The sequence below is a fragment of the Desmodus rotundus genome, chromosome 6 (assembly GCF_022682495.2).
Source record: "Desmodus rotundus isolate HL8 chromosome 6, HLdesRot8A.1, whole genome shotgun sequence".
Lineage (NCBI taxonomy): Eukaryota > Metazoa > Chordata > Mammalia > Chiroptera > Phyllostomidae > Desmodus > Desmodus rotundus.
Window position 1 is genome coordinate 147,228,178 of NC_071392.1, and position 18,924 is coordinate 147,247,101.

At 44.7% G+C, this 18,924-nt stretch overlaps 1 protein-coding gene across 3 annotated transcripts in view; it reads right to left on the reverse strand.

Moving 5' to 3' along the window:
- ATP10B (ATPase phospholipid transporting 10B (putative)) overlaps window positions 1-18,924 on the reverse strand; it is a 229,509-nt gene that overhangs the window by 123,708 nt on the left and 86,877 nt on the right. The gene's annotated exons all lie outside the window — the stretch shown is intronic.

Sequence of the window (18,924 nt, forward strand, 5' to 3'; positions counted from 1 at the left end):
TTTTGGAATACTGGGGTCAAGATTCAGATGGGAAATAGAGAGAGAGGAGGACCAGGAGAGAATAGAAATGGAGACTTCGGTAAGCCCTATCCTTCTTATCAGATCTTTGCCACATTTCTACCACTTCCAGTATTGTAGTGTTTTTGCATCCCTCTCATTGTTAACCGCTGTACATGATTTTCTTGGGAAACCCATCAAATGGTAGGATGATTAGCAGACTCTATTACTACAAAATAACCATGAAGCCAGCAACTCAATCCATTAGAATTTAAAGAATTATGATATTTAGAATTCTTTCACCAATTTAAAAATTTATGCTCAAGAATCTGTAAAAGAAGGTTGGACTTGCCTTTCAGGGTCCTCTTAAGCCCTGATTATTTTCTCCAGTTTGCCTGATTATCTGACTTCACATTGAATTCTAGGCACAGATACCATTAAATACTTTTCACCCTTCGTGATAAGGAAAGACCTGCCTGGTATCAGTCTGGTGGATCAATCTCTATTGTAACTTTTCTCAAAGCCTCTTCTGGCATGACAATGCATCCTTTGAACAATACCATAGTCCTCAAATCGCACCACAAGGAAAACACAGGTAAGCAAGTAACTCACTCCAAGGCTCTGATCTTCTTCATAAGAGAATCTGATGTATCTGTAATTACCTTTCACTGAATGTTTAAAAAAAAAAAAACCCAAAACACCTTTTTTTTTTTTTAAAGATCCTTGCTTCACCATGTGTTTTACTGAACTGGATGAACATCTGAGGTCTTTCTTAATCTAATCTTTCCAAACAGGAGAGCGTATGTTTTATAGACACCTCTAGCAATAGGCTGTGCAAGAGCAGCCAATACATCTGTACTCGAAGGAATATCCATCTGTCTGCCCTTTCCTGTGCTCCCTCCTATCATCTCTCTCCACCAACTTCTGCAAACATTTCATTCTTCATCTTCCACCCTCACCAAACGGGAATTGTTTTCCTTTCAGAAGCACCTTCCTCCGGAGAGGAAATCTGAATGTTGTACCTATTTTCTTAATTCTGTTTCCGGGGCAGCTACAGCAATGCCTGCCCTGTGGTTGTTCTGGCTCTGCTCCAGGATTTGCTGGTTACCATGGATTCTGGAGGGCATCCCTGGGCATCCCTGGAGCATCCACTCTCATCACAGCCATGGCTGCCAGGCAGCGTCGAGGCCACACTCACAGCGGGGCGGGCCCCGTCTTCAGCATTTCTCAAATGTTCTCAGAGCTGCCTCTTTAGGCAGCTGGAGAAAGCACTAGCCGTTTTAGGGTGTGACTCCCAAATTCTAAACATCAAGAGAGGAATCAACTTCCATTCTCATTCCAGGCAAGCTGGGCAGTCTGAGCACCTGCTACCCTCAGAAATAAGTCAACACCTCCGCTCACTGCTAACAGGCGCTCTACGAACACTGAGAACAGCAGTGTCGGCATGCAGTGAGAAGAGGTGTGACAGGGTTTTAGAACTGTGTGCGTGTAACTTGAAATAATAACCAAGTGGGTCTCATCCCAAGCCCTTTCTTCCTGGGTACTCCCGAAGACACAACGTCCCTGCATAAAAGCTGCCGTGACTGCCCCTAGTGTCCCAGTCAGCAGAACTAGGGTTTTCTACTCTCCAGGAAAGTGTTCCCATTCTTTTCATGTCATGGCACAAGAAAACCTCCAAGAAAATTGTGGGATCTCATCTAGGATTGCCAAGTCTTCATGTTCCCAATATAAATATAAAAACTAACAACCAAAATTAAACTACCTTCACTCTCACTGTGTTTTTTTTTTCTGTTAAAGACATCGGGAAGATTATGATCTTAGAATAAATGATAGTCCCTTAACTTAAATAAATTTAACTTTATGAAAAACATATTACATTTTCCTAATTTTTCTCATTTTGCTGAGGGTTGACTGCTGGGCCTTCTCCCAGAACATGGTCAAAGACAGCTGGAGTTCGATGCCTGCTTTCCCTCAGTCTCTGGGGGATTTTCCAAGCTTAGCAGAGAAGTTCCAGGCTCCCAGGGTCACGGGGTCGATATTCTAACCTTCACATTTTCCTTGAAGTACCAGGACAGTTTGAAAAAGTTACTGCTTTGTAGAATGTGAGAAGACTCGTTCTCTCTGACTTAATGCTTCTAACGTGCCAGGCACTGACTGTGCTGAGTGCTTATCTGTATTTTAATCCATAAAAATAAACAACAGTGGTACGTTTAGCTCCTTTTCACAAATAACACACCTGTGCTTCAGAGAGAGTAAGTAACTTGCCTGAGCTCCCAGCACCGTTGACTGAATGGTGGTTCTGAGTCTGGAGCCCACACATCTGTGTGACCCCAGAATCCACGATTTGGAATGAAATATCTGAGGCCATGAAATGGATCATAGCTGTTACTTCAGTAGAAGCAAAAATCCTCAGAAAACAAAACAAAACAAAAATAACAGGTTACCCTGCCTGGTTCTAGACTCCTAAATATTAGAGCGTCGATTATTTCACATAAACCCAGGAACAATAACAAAGCAATTTAATCCCAGATGTTTGCGATGCTGAAGACTGGAGAGGATGCCCCGACCTTTATGAACATGGCGATCATGTGAAAACGGGGCTGTTTTCCCACTGTGAACAAACCACGTAAGCCTGCTATCCTGGGTGATTTCAACGTACATTCCTTTAAATACTCGTGTTCTGCATTTGGGGAGCCTGACCTTTAGAAATCTGACTTTCTGGCACTCTTTGCAAGTAAGCATTTCCTTTTCTGTCCTGAAAGTTTCTATCTCTGTGTTTCTTTGTCATTTTGCAGTCAGTCTTCCAGGTTTTCTTGCATTGGATCCCTTACCCTATCTGGTGTTAGCACCCCCGAATCTCCACCCCAAGTTCAGGAGTCTCTTGCCTTTCATTCAGTCTGGTCAGTCAGTCTTCTGCTCTGGGGTCCTGGTCATTGTTGACCTTGTCATCTTCCTCCTCTTCTTCTTCCTCCTCCCATTATTGTTATTTATTAAGCTTTTGCTATATGTTTGGAATTTTTCTAAATCCTTTACACATTTTGCCTCCTAAATTTAGTCCTAATTCTTACCGAAATGCATATTACCATTAAAAAAAAAAAAAACAATCCCAAAACATGACTGCCCTGGCCAGTGTGACTCAGTTGGTCCCTTAAACCAAAAGGTTGAGGGTTCAATTACTGTGCCAGAGTACACGGGTTTGGCCCACAGTTGGGGCATGTACAGGAAGCAACTGATTAAAGTTTGTTTCCCTCTTTCTCTCCATCTCCTTCTCTCTCTGGAATCAATAAATATATCCTCAGGTGGGGATTAAAAAAATAAACCAGAAGACTAAGAGTTAGACAGATTAAGCTATTTATATGGTTGGAAAATGGTGAAGCTGGGAATGTAAGCTGGGAAGTTAGCAACAATCCATGTTAACTGCTTTCTGTCTTTTCCTCTTTATCTGGAAGACTGCACAATTTCTCTGACTACTGATACTCAAGATCTAAAGCGCAGTCTTTCTCCTCTTCCTGGGCCACAGGAAGTCCCTCTCCTCTGAACTGCCAGCATGGCCCCGGAGGCATTATTCTGTTCTGTTCCACTTGCCACTGTGTTGCAAGTTCCCTGCTCCTCAGCTGAAATGTAAGCTAGCTGGGATTCACAGGCAAACAGTGTATGTCCACTACAAGCATCTAGCTTTTATAGCCAGTGAACATACGAACAGGTGGACTTTTCTAGGAAGTTACCCAGGAGCCCAGAGCTTTGTGAGCACCTGGAGGGATGCGTTCAGGAAGCTAATGGGTCTCAGCAGCAAAACTACGTCAGCAGGCTCATTATTCATTCTTTCTTTCCACAAATGCTTTTTGAGCACACAAGCTGCCTCAAACACTGGGTGAGGCATTCGGGACACTGTGAGAAATAAAACATATGATACAGGTGAGGTTCCATAAAACAGGAGCCTCAGTCGTGAGCTGGAAGTCCTGGCATGGGACAGTAAGGGGTCATCTCCAATGCCATGGAAACACAAGCACTCAGGAGGCCACTCTGACCAGCTCCCTTTGCATTTGCTCCCTTTGGTGCCGGATGTTGACTTCCTGCTGCACATCGAAAGGCAGAGGCTTGTTAGGTGTGGCTGGAGGGGCGCACAGAGGAGGGACAATGATCATTGAAGACCTTGGCAAATTTCATTGTCTTGATAAATTCTAACCCTTCCCCGAGCCCCACCTCTTTTCCCTCCAAGGCTGCTCTTCTGATGGACTGTGTTTGTTAAGGAGGCTGACAGAAGAAGTAAAATGTGCCTTACATAAGGTGCAGCGCAGAGAACCTGGAGTAGAGAGGGGGACCACATCTCAAAATTGCTGCACATGGGACAAGGCCCACACCATCACTCTATTAAATGTCAACAGTCTCCATGTGCCCTGTAATCTCCAGATAGGCTGGGCTCCTTCACAGCCAATAGCCTGCAGCTATGTAAGTAAGCACCTCAGTCCACACCAGATGTCAGGGCCTAATTAAAATATCGAATGAAAGTGCTCTTCCCCAGGTACCAAGCAGTCTGTGCTGCAGTGCTTCTTGGGACAGGCAGTGGGTACGGCAGAGAAGTCTACTTGTACAAGCAAATGGCTGCAAGAAATCCTAGGTGAGGACCACCTAGTAAAGAGTAGAAAGTTCAAAGGAAACACTGAAACCGTCCCATTCTCCTGGTCAACATCATTCTCCATTGGTTACCATCATGCAATGAGTGTGGCTGATTTTTAGACCACACAGGGACTCAAGAGTCAAGGATCTCGGTTTGATTTTTGGGTCCAGGAGTCATACTGCCCTGATCGTGAGCATGTTGCATGGCTTATAACTCTGCCTTGTGAGCAGCCATATCATGTGGATTTTGAGAGGGGCTCTAAAGGCTTAAGAGAAAAGAAACCACAAGAGCTGTCCATCAGCTAAATAACACACAAAGAGAAGTAAGTGATAGGAGGGATCAGTGCTTGAAAACCAATAGGACCCACGAGTGGGTGACAAGGAAGGTTTATCACTTAGGAATTTAGTAAATCCTCCCGCCCCCACTTCTTTCCTAATGCTCTCTCTCTCTCTCTCTCTCTCTCTGGATGCCCATTTGCCAGCCTCTCTTCCTCTGCATTTCTATCTTTCTTTCTCTACCTCCTCCATCCCCCAACCCACACGCCTCCTCAGCTGCCTCCTTCCCATTGCCCCCATTTCTTGCTGTGATTTGAAAAAAGTTGGCCTTGGAATGAAAAAGATCTGAGTGTGAGTTCTGGGTCTGGCATATTTTCATTTTATTTTCACTGAATATGAGTCCCCTATCCTGCACCCCCCATTTCCTGGTCTCACATTGAACTTCAGATGAATTCAATTCCAAGGCACTCTCACAAAAAACACAATTAGGTTTTTAAAATCTGGGGAGCTCTCCATTCATTTCCTCGGGGACTTCAAGGTGCACCACCTTTCATTTAGAAGGGGGCTTTTCCCATCCTTACTGCAGCATTTCTCAACATGCAAAACTTTTATCTCTAGTGGGAGACTTGGTAATTTTGCTCAATACATTTTTAATAGTTATGCATTCATGTTAACATGAAACAGGAAAAAACAACAAATGTTTCAAAACTACGGTCTCATGGATAAGAAAAAAAGTTGATTGAAAAAAAACATACGGTCTGCAGGTAGTACGAACACACGGTGTGCACTTGGGGCAAAAGTCATCAAGGGGGTCCTAAAATGAAAGCAGACTTAGAAAAAACAAGTACTGCTGCAGGCTGAGTGTTTGCATCCTCACCGCACGCTGGGTGAGTCCATGTTCTACACCGCACTTATGTTGCAGACCACGATCTCTCCTCTGTTATTATCCTTTGCCTGTCCCTTTAGCCACCGCTCTCTCAAGTCACTGAGTGGTTACAACATTCACCCATGGGGATCGAGCTGGGGTTGAATGATGACTCGGGCCTCAGTGCTGGAGCACACACCTTCCATTACATGCCATTCTAATGCACCATGATTATAAAACAAAGAGAATAATCTTTAAAGAGTCACGTTAGGAGCTGTACATAAAAAGGAATCAGCCCCATTATTTCACTGTCTCACCTTGTTTTGATGCTAGCCAGAGTGGGTGAGAAAGTGTATTTGTGGTAAAAAGAATCCTAACAGATTCTCGAAGGTTCCTGGTCCCTGGTCTACACAAGCCTTCTCTCATTCAAACAAATACTATACCACATATTTCTGGGAAGGGGTTTGGCAGATGTAATTCGGGTCCCAAAGCAGTCAACCTTAAGATAGAGAGATGACCCTGGGTCAGCGTGACTAATCAGGGGAGCCCCTCAAAGGAACTGGGCCCTTCCTAGCAAGAAAGATTTGAAGTATGAGAGGGATTGGGTGGGAGAGAGATTTTCTGACACTGGCTTTCAAGAGGGATGGATACAGGGAGCCACATGGCAAGAAATGCAGTGGACCTCTAAGGACAACTAGCAGGGAAATAGGGACTACAGAGATACAAATGCAAGAAACGGAATTTGGCCAACAACTCGAATAGCTTGGAAGTGACTATGGAAAGGAGCACAGCTGTTGGGAACCGCCCTGCCTGGTTTCAGAAGCTGTAATCCCCCATGGCTAAGGCTGAGTAAAAAGACCTTGGGACCCTAAGCCACTAAGGAGACAAAGCTTATCTCCCTGGCAGGGGTGTCACCTCTGCCCCTTTTACTTCACCCTGCTTGGCCCCGCGTGGATGACTGGTTAGCCAATGATGGGTAAGATTCCTCAAGGGAGGGATGACCTAAGACAGGCACGGTCATGAAGGGGCCCCTCAGGGAAGGACTTGGGGGGCCATAGAGAAAGGGGGTGATGGACCCTCGCACCTCAGCTTTGACGTAGCCTGAGTCCTCATTCTGTCTGCAAGAAGTCTCCTAATCTCTTGGCTGCCTTACTTCCCCTGCCTGACTTAAGCCTGAAACAATGCCTTAAACCTGAAACAGTGCTGGAGGTGGGTGCGGCCCTGTGCTGGAAAGGGCGAGCTTCCTGGAGTGATCAGGCCTAAGAAAGAATGCATAAAATCCTATGAAACCTGCTTTGCTAATACCCTCCATTTAAATGATAAGGGCCCAAGCATGAAATGAGTTTGTTTCCCCAAAGTTTTATGGCCCTTTAGCTATCTGACCCTGACTCAAAATAAGCCCTCATAGTTCTTTGAATGTTATCTGTTGTTTGATCATTACTGCCTGACAATGATTGATGAGCTTTACGTATATGCCTTGTATTCCTATGCAAATTGAGTCCAATAAAACCCCATTGAGGAAAAGGCTCCTGGCCCTTCTCCTTTGAGAGTTCAGCCACTTTTCTCCCCAAGCAGATCATGTCTTGGTAGACTTATTCTCATCTGTGTCAGGGGGGAGGGAGGGAAGGGGGGAGCCCTGTGGGCAGAGCACCCCCCCTGCCCCCACACACAGCCCAGTTAATACCTTCACTTCAGCCTTGTAGAAACCCTGAGGAGAGAACCCAGCCATGCCTTGCCTGGACCTACAGAAAGGGTAACATAATAAACAGGTGCTGCTTTAAGCTAAGTTTCTGGTAACTTGTTACACAGCAATAAAAAGCCAATACAGTATTGAAAGGACTAAGTGGAAATCATATCATATAAACATATTATTATCATATATTTAAATGCACTCAGCTGAATCATTCACTGTCTTTTCCACCCTTAGACTGGAGTACATTTTACTGCTTCTAAAAACCAAATCACAGTATAATAGTATTTATAACAATATCTAACACTCACTGAACAATTATGAGTTGTTCACTGGGCTCGGTGCTTTTCATGCATTAAATCATTTAATCTTTACAATCTTAAGATGTAGGTACATTATGAATCTGTTTTACAACTGAGAAAAAATGAAGCCTAGAGAAATATAAAGGGCAACAAATATTGTTACTGAAAAAAGGTCATAATTGACAGTTCGTGAGCAATACATTTTGCTTCTTTTAGTCAAGGTTGGAGGCTTTCATCTTTCTCTTTTCAATGACTTTATGCTCACCTCAGACCTGTGATCTGGCCCCAAGCTTACATTTCCTCATTCTTAGCCATGATGATAGGTACAACAATGATAAATAAGAAGAGAGGATCATTATAGAAGAGCATTATCCCCCTAGGACAGCTGCACTAAGGGATCTCGATATTCAGCACCTTTCTCGGCTGAGTCAGCTCTCAGGGAAAAGGAGGTCTCCTGAATACCATCCCCAGGTTACATCAGCGACATGTGCCATCCCATCTGTACCAGGTTTGCTCTTCTAAATCAATCATTTCCCCCTGGGCATGGTCCCTGTCTTCCATGAAGCCACCTGGCAATGGTGGGCGTGGGGTGGAGCTAGGATGCCTGGTGGAGTTGTGGCTTCGTGTCCTAGCAATGGAACCTCCCCTACGGCAAGCCAGCGATGCTTTAGTGCTGGGGTCCCCACGATTCCCTGGGTGTGTGGTTCTAACTGAACCACACAGTAAACGCTTAGGCAGAAGTCTGTTGGCGGCTCTAAATAGTTGTTCACACACTGTAGACCACACAGACCACACCTGAGACATTCAGCCACGACAGCGGTCTTGTTCTTTCCTTAATTTTGTTGCCTTGACTTGAGATCATTAGACTGGAAATTAAAAAAACCTGAGGGTGTTTGTTGTTTTGTTGTTATTGTCATTTGCTAATTGGTTCTACTCTATGGTTCCCTGACCCTCAGGTGTCTTAGCCTTCTTAGGGTCAGTAACCCTCCAAGATCATGCTAAGGACTGATGCCAATCTCACTAACAATCACCTGGGAAGTTTGGTCCCTAGCCTCAGAGATTTTGAAAAATATGTACAGCCTTTGTTACTGGAAGCACCTTAACCAACTCTGCAATTGTCTGTCAAGGAGTGGGAGGTCAAGGTGAAGGGCATAAAGGCAGGCTGCAGGGGAGGGGAATGCCCGTGGCCCGGCCACCCGCGTCTTTAATAAGTGCCTCACGCCATGCCGAGGCCCAGCCGGATTTGGGAACCTGTGGGTGAGGTGGTTTCTGGCGTCAGTTCCAGCCCCATTACAATGATACAGCTACACCCAGATGGCGCATTGATTCGGCTGAACACTTCACGGGCTACTCGTTAGGGGTGCCGGGCGGTCCCGTTTTATAGGTGAGGATTTTTTTTTTTTAATTTTTGTTATTCAATTACAGTTGTCTGCCTTTTCTCCCAATCCCTCCATCCCACCCCAGCAGAACCCACCTCCCTCCCCTTCTAGGTGAGGAACTTCAAGCTCAGAGCCATCAGTATTTTCCCAGAGTCACACTGCTCGAAAGTGACAGAACCAGGTCTCGGATTGAATACTACCCAACCTTTGACCACCTTGCCGGTTTCCTCTTCAGTGGCGTGGTGACATGGTCTGGGTGACAGTGTTTCAGGGTGCTGGAAACTCCGCCTCTGTCCCAGACAGTCCCATCCTGCACAGCCTGACCCCCAGCCCCTTTGATGTGTGATTGCCGAATCTGTCTGGGTGACAACACGGCGTTTCCACTAGCAATGACAAAAGCCACTTAAAAAAATCCCATACGGTGCGTCTGAAGGCTGGAGGACCACTTGCCACTGTGCAGACACATGCGAGCTTCGGTGGAAGGATCGCGGCTCTCACACCTTTTCTCTGCTGTGTATTCACGCACAGACTCTTGAGTCCGCGTTTTCCTCCACAGGTGGGACGTGGCACACCAGGCTTTCCTAAGGGATCTGATTGAGGACGATGCTTTCCTCCACTGTGGGTCATTAGAAGCGTCGCTGGAACAACTCCAGGAGGTAGACGTGCAAAGTAAACGGCATTGGTCTTCATTTTGGCTCCCTGGGAAGAGCCACTAGAGGTCCTGGCAACTTAATGCCAGCTAATCAGGATGGAGGGCTTCCCGGTACTACTGGCAGTGCCCAGTGCCCCGTGTGCATCTCACACTTTCCCTGGAGACTGCAGAAGTCCAAGTGCACTCTCAGAGCAGAGACTACAGTTCTGGTTCCACTTCTTCCATCAAATTGCTGTGTGACACTAGGCAGATCTTATAACTGACAGACCTAGGCAGGTCTAGGAGGAACAGAAAATCACCAGGTGGGAAACTACACTGTGGGAAACCGTACTGTGGGAAAATGCCTGCCGACCCTACCCAGGACAGATGCCCGGCTAAGATTGGGGTCTGGGGTCAGCCTATCCGGCATAACAGGATACAGCTTTAACTTGAACCTGATAAGATGTATCAAGAACAACCGTCAGCAGAAATGGCACCCAGCAACCAGCTCTAGCCAGTCAAGACTCTGACACCCCAAGCAGTTACCCTTCGCAGGTTTTTGCACTTAAAAACCCTGCCCTAAGAACAACCAAGCAAGTCCTAACCTCCCTTGGTTGGCTTCCCAACCTCTCTAGGTTGGCTCCACTTTCCCTCTTATTTCCTGCTAATAAACCCTGCTCCTTGGCTCGCTGCATCCCTCTGGTTTCTTGAGCGACTCTGACCTAACAATAACCTGTGTGGATATTTAGAGTTTGTACTTGTGTAAAGTGAGTTTAAGATACCCAGTTGGTTGGAGCATTGTCCTGTACATCAAAAGCTTGTGGGTTTGATCCCTGGTCAGGGCATGTTCTGAGTTTGATCTCCAGTTGGGGTGCATAAGGAAGGCAACAGATCAATATTTTTCTCTCTCTCTCTCCCCCCAAAATCAATAAAAATATATCCTTGGGTGAGAATTAAAAAGAAACACCCAGTGTCTGTCCATGCCCTTGGTGCTGTGAAGTTCAAATGGGACAGCTGAGCAGCAAGCCCTTAAAAATGATGACGTCCCATCTGTGTGGTTCTACCAACTATGCTTGGCCTGCTCAGCACAGTCCCGGGCTGTTCTTCGTTTTCCAGTGGTGACTGTCCACTTCGGGGGGCAGCTGGGGAGCCAATCCTTGAAAGACTTACTGCTTTACATTTCTTCATTCCAGATTGCAAACAAGAAAACAGACCTCGCCTCCGTTTTGGCTGTGTGCTCTCTTCTGTAAGTAATGCAGGCCTGAACTCAGGCTCTAGCTGGGTTTGGCTTTGTTTGTGAAGGGCAAGGCCTCTTTCTTTTCTGCAGGAAGGCTCTCTTCTCTGCCTTGTTTTTAACTCCATCAACAATCTCACAGCGCCTCAGGGTTGTGCAGACCCTTCGCTGGCTGTGAGCCCTGACATCTTACTCACTGCCAGCATTGTTGGCTCACTGGGCACCCCTCCCACCTCCACCCTCACAGGCGCCTAAAGAGATGCAGATGAATCTTTGGAGTAGAGAGGAGGCAGAACTGAGTTTGTCTATGAAGTCACCAGGTTCTGCAGAAGTCACTAGACCGTGGCAGTGTTCATCAGCCAGTCTCCGGGCTCTGCCTCTACCCAAATCTGTTCAGGCCATGCTGGTCTGCACCCAGACAAGTCAAGCTTCATTTTCACAGGCCAAAGAGGGCAGGGACCTGCCACTGGCTGACCTGCTGGTGCTTGCCCCTGGATGCAGGGGTTCTCGAAAACACTACTAAATAGAGCTTAGGAGAGCAGAGTTCATCAGTTTAAATCCCGCCACCTGATTTTAGGTAGTGCCTGATTTCTTTGTTTTTATAGCTAAAGTCTCTTCTAGGTTTTTTTTATTTTTATTTTTTTATTTAACCCTTGGAGGTAACTACAGGAACTCTGTGCACAGAAAACAGGACACACCCTATATGTGATAACAAGGGGGCTGTAGCAGGGACACAACTTTTGTGCTAGCTCTGATCCCAGTCCTGAGCCATCTTGACTTCTTCAAGATAATGTGATAAACTGTGCTGAGCTCAAATCCCAGCTCCACTATCTTCTAGCTCCATACTTGTCTTCTAGACAAGTCATTCTGCCTTCTGCAAGCCTCAGATTTCTTATCTGTAAAAATGATGACAATAATAGTAGCTGCAGGAGAGATTATATGAGCACCCAGTAGCACCCAATAAATATTAGCTATTTCAGTTGCCATCAAGAACATCCAGGGGGCATTTTAACAAGGTGCTGTGCCTTCCCCACTTGCTGCCCTGTTCCCAGTGCTTGGAACACAGGCAGCACCCAATCAATAGCTGGAGAATTGAGGCAAATGGGCCTACATTGAAATCCCAGTTCATAGCCCAGTTCTGCTACTTGTAGTCTTCGGCAAGTGGTTTACCTTCTTTGCTTCTGAGTTTGCACCTTTAGGAAGTGGGAAGAAACCACCTCTCAGAGAGAGCTCCAAGAGTAGCCAGCTGGTGCTGCGAGCTTACTCTGTGCCGGCACTGGGCTAAGTGTTCTCCATGGGCTGCCTGGTTTGAGCTTCACAACAGCCCTTATAGGGTAGGTGTGGTTACTGGGTTGTTAAGCATCTTTTGTAGATCATGTAGCTAATGTTCAGAGACATTAAGGACATGTCTGGGTGACACAGTTTCTGAGAGATGGAGATGGGGTTCCCAACCAGGTAGACTGATGCAAGTTCCATATTTCTTTATCATAATGTCCATGTCTCATAACGATGCCAGAATAAAATAGGAGCTCAAATATGTAGCTTCTGCTGCTATTATTATTATTATTATTATTATTATTATTAAGGGTTAACTACACTTACCACCCCCACACTCCCCTGACACTTGGTAGAAGGAAACCATATAGTCATCTGTATGCTTATAAGAATTTGTCCTCATGGGAAAAAAAAAAAAAGTCCCGCCCAGTCGGAATTCCAGGACTGATTTCAGCATATGTGTCTGTCACCCTGGCCAGAATACTGATTTGAAAGGCAAAGCAAACACGTGCATTCAGAAGGCATTTCAGTTGGGCAACTGTGAACAGTTCCCACTTGCAGTTGGCCAAGGAGGCAAGAGGAAGGGGCGAGTTTCCACATCTGGTGAGTTCCGCCTGATCAGACACCCTGGGCACCAAACAAGGTAAAGCAGGTGCCTGAGCCCGACACCTCCCTCCCACCATGCACGATGGAGCATCACAAAGCTGGGGAAAGCTTGTGTGGAGGGCATCTCAGAAGTCATCTAGTCTTGCTGAGAAGAGAGGACCAGAGAGAGAGAGGCAGGGAGATTCAGAGCTACAAAAGTGATGGTGACAAAAGGTTGCTGATAAAAGGTCTGCTTGAACATCCTCGAGAGAGCGTCCTCAGGGTGCATGCCTGGCCAGCATCCAGTCCCCCATTTTCTGGGGACAGTTTCTCGATTTGGGGAACCACCCACACAGCTCAACTACATTGATCGGAAAGCTGCCAAAGCAGTTATTTTAGGGGAGGGGTGCAGAGAGGTTGGACAGCACCTCTGTGGAAAGCTTAACCGTCACTGAGTCTGCACAAGCATGAAATATGTTTTTACCACATGCACGAGTTGCTTCTTTAAAATAAACACACACACAATTTTTAGACAGTGACGGCTCTCCTTTATAAATAGGTCTTTATAAAGGATAGCGCCTCACTTGGAAACTGCATCTGAACTTTTCTCCATCCCTTAAGCCTGATTAGGAGCCAGATTGAAAGACAGTTTTTTTCCCCTCCCATAGTGAAGCCCCACAGTTCTGAGGCTGGAAGAAGGCTTCTCCCATTTTGCTTTAAGGGACTTGATGTCACCAAGTGAGAAGAAGGAGTTGTCCAAACACCTACCCGTTTGCTGTTTCTCCCAACACCCCTCATGGGGTGAGGGGGAGGCTGACAGTTCCTCCCTGTTTTAAGTGGTTGGGCCGCTGAAGCTTCCAACTCCATCTCCAGTCAGCCCACTTGACTGCCCACTAGGGAGTCTTGGATCGAAGTCACAGCTGGAAGGGTGTCAGCTTGGTAGTCTCCAATGTGGGGCTTATCCCAAGGAGGGGGCTAGACAACCCATTAAGGTGTAGATAAAAGAATTTCTAGTCATAATCATTTTTAAAAGGAAGCTTTACTCATATTTAATTACAGATTAAGATGCACTTTATAAATACATATGTCATAAAAGTGTATCTGAAAGATTTTACTAATAGATGTTCATGGTCAAAATGTTTTGAAGACCATTCAATAGGATTATTCTGTTTTTTCTATCCTCACCCGAGGATATGCTTATTGATTTTAGAGAAAGAAGGGAAGGGAAGGACAGAGAGAAACACTGATGTTAGAGACATCGATCAGGTGCCTTATGCATGCACCCCAGCCGAGAATCGAACCTGCAACCTAGGTATGTGCCCTGATTGGGAATCGAACCTGTGACCTTTAGGTTTATGGAATGATGCTCCAACTAACTGAGTTACAACTGCCAAGGCTCTATTTTTTTTTTTAACCTCACCCAAGGATATATTTATTGATTTTAGAGAGAGGGACAGGTGGGGAGGGAGGGAGAGACATTGAAAGAGAGAGAAAGAGAGAGAGAGAGAGAGAGAGAGAGAGAGAGAGAGAGAGATATTGACCCATTGACTTACATACTTACATATGAGCCCCAACTGGAGACTAAACCCACAAATTAGGTATGTGTACTGACCAGGGATCGAACCCACACCATTTTGGTGCATAGGATGATACTCTAACCAACTGAGCCACCTGGCCAGGACAATGCAGTAATTCTAAAGATTATAAAAGGCAAGTGACAATAACATCAGCCTTAAAGTCAGATGGATGTGAGCCAAAACCCCAGCTGTCCCATATTAGCTGTGTTATCTCGGATAAATGACTTCATGCCTGCTTCCTCACTTGTAAAGGTGCGATAATAACAGCATGTACCTTAAAGGTCATGGTGAAGATTGATTCAATAGGATAAGATGTGTATGGCAGGTTGCTTGTAAGATGGCTCCCAATGATCCCACCTACGAGCACTTACACTGGTGTGCAATTCCTTCCCCTTGAGTGGACACAAGGAGTTACGTCTAATGAATGCAACAGGCAACGGCGATGGGATAACACTTCTATAACCAGGTTACAAAAGACTGTGACTTTCCCCTTGCTAACATTCTCTCTCATTCTTTCTGCAGACCTGTCCTCTCAAGAGGGCAACCTGGCAAGGAACTGAGGGCACTTTCTGGACACGAGCCAGTGAGGCATTGAGACGCTCAGTACTACAGCCCTCGAGAAATGCAATGCTACCAATGACCACATGAGCGAGCTTGGAAGGGGATCCCTCCTGAGTCCAGCCTTTGAGTAAGACTGCAGGCCTGGCTGATACCTTGACTGCGACTTTGTGGGAAACTCAGACACAGAACCAGAAGAGCTGCTCAAAGATTTCTGATTTACAGAAATGGTGAGATGATAAATATTATTTTAAATTAAATTTTGGGGTAAGTTGTTATTTGGCAATAGATAACTAAGTCAGCATGCAAGTGACTTGACATTGCATGACATGCAAAGATTTAGTGAATGTTGGTATGAAACACATCTCCATCTTTATTCCATGCCAACAGCAGACATCACTGATTAATCACAAACCTTTTTTACCTGGTGAACCCAGATGCAGGCGCAGAATCCTTCCTAACACAGAATTCCAGGAAGTTATCAATTGCATAGATAAAACTTATTTGCCAATCTGATCTGTCAATACCTCTTATTGCTTCACTGTTTCTCATGTGCAATATTCTTTTAACGGGAGACCAAGACTTCTTTTTTTTTTACCATGAGAGGTATGATGAAAAATTATTAGAACAAATCTGTAAAAGTATATAAATATGAACGGCTGGCCTCATGTGTTGTCTGAATAGTAGATTTTGCCTGAGGTAACACAAAGAGTCTGAGAGTACGGGAAACCTTCAGAGAACAGAGGAGGCGAGCCCAGAAGGAGGGGCTGGGAGCCCCAAAGCTCACCTTATCCTCACCCTCATGTTTACCAGGGTTTGGCCTCACTGTAGACCTGCCATTTTGAACAAATGAGGGAATAGAGGGAGAATTGCTTTGGAAATGATAAAATGCTCTAAGGAGTACATGGTTGTTTTTAAATAGAGAAAATGTCCTTCAAATTAGCATGGAAGGTTTTCTCTGTCCAACATGGTAATACTGTAAGCTATTGAAATAACGTGTGGTTAGTTATTCTCTACTTCCCATGAGCTTCCTTTCATTGGTTAAAGCAGGGGGATATTTTGGAAACAAGACGACAGTGAGAATGACTCAAGGGATTGTCCGGTAGGCGTGTGTGTACCAAATACCCAAGGGTCGTGAGAAAATGTATATTATGCCTCACTAGGGTTGGGATCCTGCATTCCTAAGGAACGCCCAGGTGATGTGAATCACTTAGCCAAATAGCCACCTTTCCCTATGGATGGTTTACGGATTTCTAGGGTCATTACTACTCTAAGTCCAGGAGCCAATGGAATGGTCAGTTGGTGATGGGTGTAGGGAGTCTCTGTTCAGCGAGCTCTTTGGCTGACCACCAACATGCAGACAGACTCAGTGAGGCAGGGAGCGTGGAAACGACCCTCGCTGCCCTGGGAAGGATGACAGAATGTGAGAAAATTAGATAAACCCCTGAATGATAGAACAGGAAACATTTTTTGGAAATAAAAAAGGCAAATTCATGTTTTATGGAAAGAGAACAGTCTCATCTTTCCAGTGTGTTTTGGAGCAAATCAAACTGGCACAACATTACAGAACCCATTCATTTTGCGACAGAATTTAGTATGAAGTCACATCTCTAAGTTCATCCCTTCTGTGATTTTTCATAATCTCAAAGAATCTTATCTTGTTTAGAAAAAGAAGTTCAAGGTAAAAGTCAATCAAATACTGGTCATAAGAATAGTTTGACCCTAACGTCAGGGGTTGAGTGAATTACGTTAAAGATAAACTGTGGGCTGACGGGGATGGATTGCCGTTTACAATAACCCACTCCTAACAGAGTACTCCCTGAGACAGAGAATCTGCTATTGCCCTAAAACAGTGGGTACATCTGGGGCTGTATGCCTCTCTACTCCCACTGTTGCAGGCAAGACAGTGTAATAGACACAAGTGGTACTGGATGAGAGGATTAGAAGAAAATAGATTCTCTAGACATTTCACTCTTTCGGAACTTCCTTCCAAATCCCTTTCTGTCATGCAGCATTTTCTATTATAATTCATTCACTTACCCAAAAAATACATTCACACAGTAATGTAAATATGTAGGGCATCTGCTATACATCAGTGAACAATGAAAGCCAGACCTGGCTCCTACCCAGAGGGTGTTTACAGTCTAGCACAGACAGACATTACTCAAGTGAACACAAAAATAAATGATTGCCTGCGATAAGAGTAATTCTGTTTTTTTTGGTCCATGATCGTGCAGGATATAAAAGCGGTAATAGCGAAGTTCACAGTGGGTGCACTTTGTCTCGATTTTCCTCCTCCTATCACTTAACCTCTCCCTCCTGCAGAAGCTCAAGGCATCACAGGCATATCCAGAGGCCCCCGAAGGTGCTCTGGTAGCCCAAGGGCAGCATCAAGATTCCAGTTATTTGTGGCCCTCCTCATGATACAGCCAGCTGACACCTCGCTGCCCCAGGGATCATACTTAGAGGAACTTGGCTAAAGAGAGAACCTTTCCAGTTCCATCCATGGAAAGCATTATGCTAAGCGAAATAAGCCAGGCGGTGAAAGACAAATACCATATGATCTCACCTTTAACAGGAACCTAATCAACAAAACAAACAAGCAAGCAAAATATAACCAAAGACACTGAAATTGAGAAAAGGCTGACAGTGAGCAGAGAGGGGAGAGGGGAGGGAATTTCAGGGGAAAAGGGTGAAGGGTTTGTAGGAACAAAAAGGACACATGGAAAATAACGGGGGGGGGGAGTGGGGGGGTGGAAATGGGAGGGAGGTGGGAGAGCTGGGGATTAGGCTGGGGTAGGGGGAAAAGGCAGAGAATTGTACTTGAATAACAAAATTAGAGGGGGAAAAATCCATCTCTTACAAAGCTTAATTAAAACTAACTACAGATGATGTGAGGTAGAACTATGTACCTGAAACCTGCATGATTTTATTAACCAATGTCACCCCAATAAATTCAATAAAAAGTAATAAAAAAAGAGAGAGACCCTTATGTGTGGAGAAAAATCTCTGTGCACAAGGATATTTGGTATAATTTAAAATAATAAAAATATAAACTAGCAATGACATTTTTTCAATAGAGAATTGAGTAAATAAATGACCACTTATTCCTGATACGTAATATTAATCAATGGTAAAAAAAATGATGCACACACACACACATACACTGCAAATGTACAATATCTGTAATCTATTGCTGAGTTTAAAAAGCAGGTTATGGAATAGCTTGTATCAAAGGAAATTCACTTCATGTAACATTGTATAAATGTGTATTGTTTACACAATCTTTATGTCTATTGGACATATACAACATATAAATATATATATATAAAATTAGTAACATAGCTCCAAAAGGATTTCTCTCTATGCATCTACACATCGTTGTCCCGTGTCTCAGTCCTCACCAGGGCTAACAATAAACTCAAATTGCAGTGAATGAAGATAGTCCACCTTATCCAGGTAGCATATTTGTGCTGTAGCTGAGACTTTCAAGGCCAAGGTCAGGGACTGGTGTGGACGTTTTAAGTAGATCAATGAGAGAGAGATTTGGGGCAAGATAGTCTTTCTACACCTCTTTGATCACTTCCTCTAAATATTCAAATATAAGACCACATGGAGCTCACAGGTGACTCTCAAAACTGAATGGAGACATCTGAGAAAATGTTATTTTCCTCCTGCTGCACGAAGTAACTGCCAATACCTGAATGACGGTAGTCAGTGCACGCTGAATAATGAATCTGAGAGTCATTTTAATACAATGAGCTCCTACTGGTAATTTTCAGGCATCAACCCAAATGCTTTCGCTTAAAAAAGCCTGGGTTTCAGCTTTTCTATTCTTTTGATTTCTTTTCAGACAGGTGGAAGGTTTTATTAAGCGCTCAGAAACTATGGAGCTGTGCATATCTCTGTGAGGATCCCAGGCAAATTAAAAAGTCAAA